We start from the raw sequence: 7,031 nt of genomic DNA, 5'->3' as shown, positions 1-7,031 counted from the left end.
AATACAAACAAGCCTGAGGGTTCTAGAAACATTGTGTAAATACGTCAGAGGACCTGAAACTATAAGAAAAATCTTACCTGGAAGCTGCTGATGTGTCATCAGAGCATCTTTACACTCCAGACACTCAGAGACATGAAGAGGGGAACGATTTAAAACGAGGTGAGAGGCGAAGAACGTCTCTTAACTGAAGCGGTACTTGACACATACGAAATACGAGGGGACGTGACGGTCACACAGATATTAGATGGGAGAATATTATATCCTGCAGTCGGGGACGTTGCAGTCGGTGGCTTTAGAAACAGCTGTCAGAGTGAACGGACTGTCCTTCTCTTATCACAACAACCAGATGCACTTACAAGTTTGCCGTAAGTAGGTGTGTTATAATACCAGAGAGAGTGAACAGGAGTGGAGGAGCGAGGACAGATTGTCACCAAGGCCGAGTTAGTGGACAGTGGATGGATTTTAAAATTAAAAGCGGCCTGCAAAATGCTTAAATGGGTCTAAACGTACACCTGGGCGGTCCGTCTGAGTAAAATATATGTGTGGGAAACACTGGAATAGCAATATAACCAATGTCTACGCGGATGGTTGCCATAACATCCTGCAATCAGTATTTTATTTCAGAATGATACGTTCTGCCGCCGGTTAAATTAAACTCCACATTCTTTAACGTTTCAAGTCCATTGTGCCTTTTTTTTATTAAACAAACCGCGGTCGATCTGTCCGTGACTCCAGAATGAATGAATTCCAAAAACTCTTGTGAATGTACGAGTGTTTTTTTCACGAGGCCAGACGAGCATCATTTCTAAGAGACGGGGTTGCATACCTCCACGTGCTCTCATATTTATATTACACACACAAACATAAATGAATATCAGCTTTTGTGTGTTCGGCTCACAATCAGGCGCCGACCTCGGTTGTTCCTTTTGAAATCAAGCTTGAATATGTCGCTGAGATCTGTGCTGAAGGATTCACTTTCTCGTTATCGTCGGTGCTTCTTGAAAGCGTCGACTTGTGAGTGAAAAACTCGCTCGCAGGATGAAAGTTCGGGAGGAACGACTTCACATTTGATGGCGTCAGACAACAAACGAGCCTGACGGAGGGGAAACAATATCGCTTTGTTCGATATAACAGTCAGCTCTGAGATAGCCTCTTTGTCACATGCTGTACACTTACAACACTGCACACAATAAAAAGTTAATAATTGAACCTTTTATTATCAGGAAAAACACTTTTAGGTGGCGCTGAACACGAGTGATGTATGTCAGGAATGTCAGTTATCACGTAAAACAAACTGGGAGCATAAATTACAAAGAGGTCAGTTCACGCTGACTTTTGGGGTGGAGCGCAAATTAAAGTATAAAGTCAGATGACAGCCCTCTTACGCCACATTGCTACGACTGAAAACACCTGTAAATGTCAACAGCTGTGTTGGTTTGTAACAACACCCACAATCCTCTCCTCCACCTCCTGACGTGAAAGCTGGCTGTGTGAACGCGACATCGCCGTCAATATCAACCGTGGACGTCGCTTGCAAAAACGTTAGCATGCTAACATTACAACCAGGCGACTACATGTGAATAAAAGGGGCCCGGGTTTACAAAAACACTGGAACTACCCCTTTAACTGGATTTTTTTCCACCACTGATGAGCGACACAGAAAAACATTTGCAGGAAAAAAAAAAGAGAAAGAAGCGTCTCAGTCCCTGAAGATGAGGCACAAACTCTGCATCATTCATCAGAAACTCACCTCAGCGCTGTTCATTCATGAGTCCTCACACACACACACACACACACACACACACACACACTGACAGCAGCCATGTTTTATATTTAGCCGGCTGTGAAGCGATGCCTCTGCTCCGTATCACCGTGCTGCTGCTGCTGCTGGTCTTCAGCACCGGCTCGCCCACGCAGAACCTTCCTGCAGAAAGATCCTCGGCGGAGCACAGAACCGTCATTAAAGGCGCATTAAAAAGGGATTTGCCGGGCTGAAACTTTATTTGCCCGGCCCCTGGAGGCTGGCAGTTTGATGAGAGCGGAGATTTGTTCAGGGCTGTGACGAGGCCTTCCTGTGTGTGTGTGTGTGTGTGTGTGTGTGTGTGTGTGTGTGAGTAAGCTGTTTACTAGTGTTTGTGCGAGTGTGTGTGTTCGGCTATAAATATTGTTGGTCGAAGCCTCCTGCCTGTGTGATACCAGACTCCCCTCAGTGATAACCCACCTGCGCTCGCTGTAACACAAAGAGGTGATAGTCAGTCAGTCGGCCGGCCGGCCGGTCGGTTGGCGGGTCTGCTGGTGGCTTCACGATGACTCACCGCGGTTCTCAGCCCACGGGCTCGCTCCCACGTACAATATGGACAAGACTCAAGTTAACTCTAATAGGCTGTTATTCACTTCTTCTTCTTCTTTTGTTGGCAGGAGCAGCTATGGAAACCCTGCTGCACACACACACACACACAGACAGACACACAACGTAACAGATTCATTGGATTACCTTTCCTGATTTATTCCAGAATAACACACGTTTGATCAGGACACACGAGGAGCTGCACAATTATCCCACTCGGTCTCTAATCTAACAACACTTCAGCTCAAGTGTTGGTGTGGATATAAAAGCAGGCACAGTTTCCCCAAAGGGACGTGAAGCCTCGTTAACATGCTTCATGTCTCTGCTCAGCAAATTGTCGGGGATGAAAATGTGCCGCGTGGTTCGTCGGTGCAGATTTAGTCTTTGTATTTATTTGTTTTTTGTTTTTAGTTTACATTTCTTAAAGTAAGACTGAGACACACTTTCTTGCTGACACCACTCTCATGTTTGCACTGTTAAATATAAAGCTACAGCTAGTTAGCGAGTTAGCTTAGCATAGCTTGGCGTTTACACCCGACACTGAAGCTCCCTGATTCACTCGTAACATTGTAGCGGTCCCCGTTTTTAAGACTTGCTATCCTTCTTTGATTTGGGCGGATGTCCCAGAATCCACCTGTGTGCACCTGACTGACACCTGATGGAGGAGGGGAAGCAGCTTGATGCTGATTGGTCCCAGCCAATCAGGGTGTGATGATGCCTTTTTTTGTGAAAGCTTGAAAGAGGCGGCTAATTCTGAACCTCGTCCCCTCATGTAATCAGGTAGTTTAGGCCATGTTGTGTTTTCTTTGCTGCTTCTCATCATTCTATTGAGGAAACTGGGTTAATTCTTGAACCCCTGAAGCCCAACACACCTTCAGTTTTAACATTTTATGTCACTGCAGCTTGTAGAAGCACATATCAGGTTAATTCTCCCCTAAAAAATGCATTTATTTGTTGGTTTATTGTCCAAGTGTCTGACATCGGTGCATCCCTTTTTTAGATTTATATGTTAGTTGTTTATATTTGTATGATGGCTGACCTGTAAACATTTTATTTGTTTTTTGGACAGAATCAGGCTAACAGTTCCCCCTCGTTTCCAGTCTTTGTGCTAAGCTAAGCTAACAGACATTATGTAATTTATCGCACTAACGATCTAGAAGATGTGTTTTTGTTGTAACTGCATTCGTTGGGAATTTGTTTTTCCTGTGGTTTGTTTTTATTGATTGTTTTAACTGTAATGTTTTTGATTTACTATAATTGATCCTTATTTCCTGTCAGCTGTACAGCGGTGGGTGGTGGCAGGTCTCCAGTCGGGGAATGCAGATGGAAAATCAGCTTTTAGCCTCATGTGGTATAAAACACGTGCTGTGTGTCGTTTCTGCTCAATACACAATGAAATAAAATAAATGAAATTTAACTCTCAGCATGAAGTGAATACGAATATTTTCCAAAATTATGATTTCTTAGAGTGAAGAAACTGAACAAAGTGGTGAATGTGTCACTCTGATCACAGAACACACACACACACTGGGTGGGTATTAATAGAAGTTGTTGTAATCACTGGTGAGCGAGGGGGGAGCAGCTCTGTGATTGAACACAGGTGTTAGCACTTATCTCCGGATCGTAATTACCTGTCAGACACATGCGTTAAAGAGACAGAACGTCCTGATGAACGTAAATAAAGTGTTTTTAAACATCTGATACATGATGCACACACAGAGAGTCGGACATTTTTGCCACAGTTAAAATTCTGCAGCTCGTCGGTTTGTGACGATTTGCAGGATTCAAGGTTGCGAGAACATTTTCTGCTGCACAAAATCAGGTTTATTTCTCCAAACTGTCCTCTCATGTTTTAGGTTTCTGTTCAAAACCACTGGATTACTGTAGCAACAGAACAAAGAGACAAAAAAAACACTAATGAAAAAGGGAGCGAGCCTCCGAGCTGAAGAGTTTGATGTGATGTGATCTCACATTCTGTTCAGCAAAAAACACAATTAAGGATCTTTAATTAAAACAGAGAAGAGTGACACGTTTCATGAAAAGGTGATGAGAGCAAAAAGGCTAAAATACATGAAATAATCCATTTGTGTGCTAATTAATGAGGGCACGCACACACACACACACACACACACACACACACACACACACACACACACAGAGAGGCTTTACTTCATTAGTAATCAGTGTAAACATCATTAAAAACAGTAAACAAATTACAGAAACAGCCAGCAGCAGCACTCTGACTCTATTATTGAGTATTTTATCATGAACGACTCGACCTCAGTTCAGATTTAGATGTTTGTTTGTTTTATTAAATTTAAAATGACTCCTTATTTCTATTGATATTTTCTAAGATAACATGTAAGTTTACATTAGAAATACTAAAGCAAGAAATTACTCAACTTTAAGACAAACTTTAAGATATTAAAGCAGCTGCAAGGACCTTTTTCTTGTGGACTCTGGCGACCCCTGTGGACAGAAGCGGTACGAGCACCTTGTGATAAAATCTCCAGCGCAAGAACATATTTTAAACATTACTTTATAGGACCTGTTTGCTTATGTAGGGCATAAAGAGTCATGAGTATCAAATTGTTTTAAGTAGTGTTTAGTTTGTATGAGGTAACACGTATAGGCACTTTTCAGCTAACTGCTAACATGACCGCAGTCAGTGTTTTATTCTCTGTATTGTTTTAAGACACACACAGTGTCAGAACTTCAGTTCTTTAACAAAGTTTTTGTGCTCCGGTACACTTCAGACTACATTTCTGAAGTTTCTCCTGATAATAAATACTTTTCTCTGAGAGAAACTGCATGTGAAGGATTAATAAAGTCATCCGGGGGATTCGTGCTTCGTGATCTTGAACGTCTGCACAAAATTTTAATAGCAAACCCTCCAACAGTTGTTGGAGCGAAGCGAAGAGACCGTCCATCGAGCAGCCGCGGCTAACAAGTAGTGGCAGCACATCGAAGCTGCACAGTGAGCAATCTATCTAGTTTATAGAAATAATCAATCGTATCTTAATCAATATTCAAGATGAACATGACGCACTGTGTTTCCCATCTGCTGCCTCGAAGATCCCTGAAGGACGACGATTGGACGTGAGTCAGAGCGCGGCTGCCAGGCGACGACGCAGCGGAGACAGCATTTAAAATGGCTGCAGAGAAGAAGTAATCAGGTACTCTACTGAGAAAAATACTCCATTACAAGTAAAAGTCCTGCATTAAAACCTCACGTATTCAGGCAGCAAGATTAAACAAACGAATGAAAAGTAAAGGCAGTGACGTGAGGATGAATACAGATGTGTTGAAGGACCAGATGTGCACTGACAGCTGCATCATTCAATCACAGAACAGCTGCTGACGTACGGAACTGACATCCTTCACTCAGACACACGTTTAATCTGTATCATTTAGAGTGATTGACCTTTACAGTGTGTGAAGAACATCTGAAATGGATTTGAGGGATTTATTAAACGCGCTCGACGGGATCAGAGCGTTCGTCCCGTCGAGATCAAACGAGATGCTCAGTTTTCCTCCTGCACACCTCGACGGGCCTAATTAAGTGTGTGACGTGGCATTCAGAAGGCAAATTAAAATGCATTAGTGGTTGAATGAATGAATGGATGCAGCTCGAATTATGTTTCTCTTGTGCAAATCAAGTGGAAGGAAAACAAAGAAGATTTAATAAGATGAAGAATAATTTAAAACCTTTTTTCTGATTTTAACAACGCGGACTCAAAGAAATCCACATTCATCCTCATAAACAACCTTTTTATGTTAAGTAAGAGATTTATATGTATTTGATGATGTATTTATTCCCAGTTTGTGTCTGGGAGTATTTTTTTGTCATCTTGCCACAATTTTTCTACATAAAACCTGAAATATGAATAATTGAAATAGATGATTAAATGAACTCATACGGCTGTAAGAGTAAAATAAAAATGAAAACAAATGAATATAAAGGATAAAAATATATGACTATGTTAATATTACAGCGTAAACTTGGCTGGATTTTCAGAAGTTTGGTAATTTTTTGGTATTTTTTTATTGTCAACAAGTGAATTAAAGATGTAATTATTTTACAAACTTTTACATGTGTCGTCTGCTGCAGTAAAATATGTATTCAGATACTTCACTGAAGTAGAAATATTACATTTCTACACTATTATAATATTATATAATACTTTATTTCACTATTTTCACTTTATTTTCTGTGTTAAATATCCTAATCTTATCATAATTTATTATTATTATTATTATTGTTATTGTTATTGTTATCTATTTATTTATGTTTTACATTACCTTATTAGTCGTTATTGTATCAAGTATTATGTTATATTAATTGTTATATCACTTATTATATTGATAACAGTTCTGCCTTGCTGCTGCTGTAGAAACATCAGTGTCTGCTGCCCTCTTGTGGTCACAATGAGGAATTACATTAACAGAAGGCGTCAAGCTAGATATGATTGCATTGCAGCATTTCCGCTCAATTCTTTCAAAATAAAACAACGACGGCAATATGAACCGCCGACGAATTGGCGTGAATTATCTTAAAATGATCATTCTCTGTTCTCTGTTTGGTTTATAGTGGTCATGAAATTACAGCTTTGCATGTTATTACGAATATTTATTATCATTTTTCATTAATATTGAGTGTTATCTGTTATATATTTTTTTAATC

The sequence above is a fragment of the Sparus aurata genome, chromosome 23 (assembly GCF_900880675.1).
Source record: "Sparus aurata chromosome 23, fSpaAur1.1, whole genome shotgun sequence".
NCBI lineage: Eukaryota > Metazoa > Chordata > Actinopteri > Spariformes > Sparidae > Sparus > Sparus aurata.
This window is presented reverse-complemented; position numbering follows the sequence as displayed.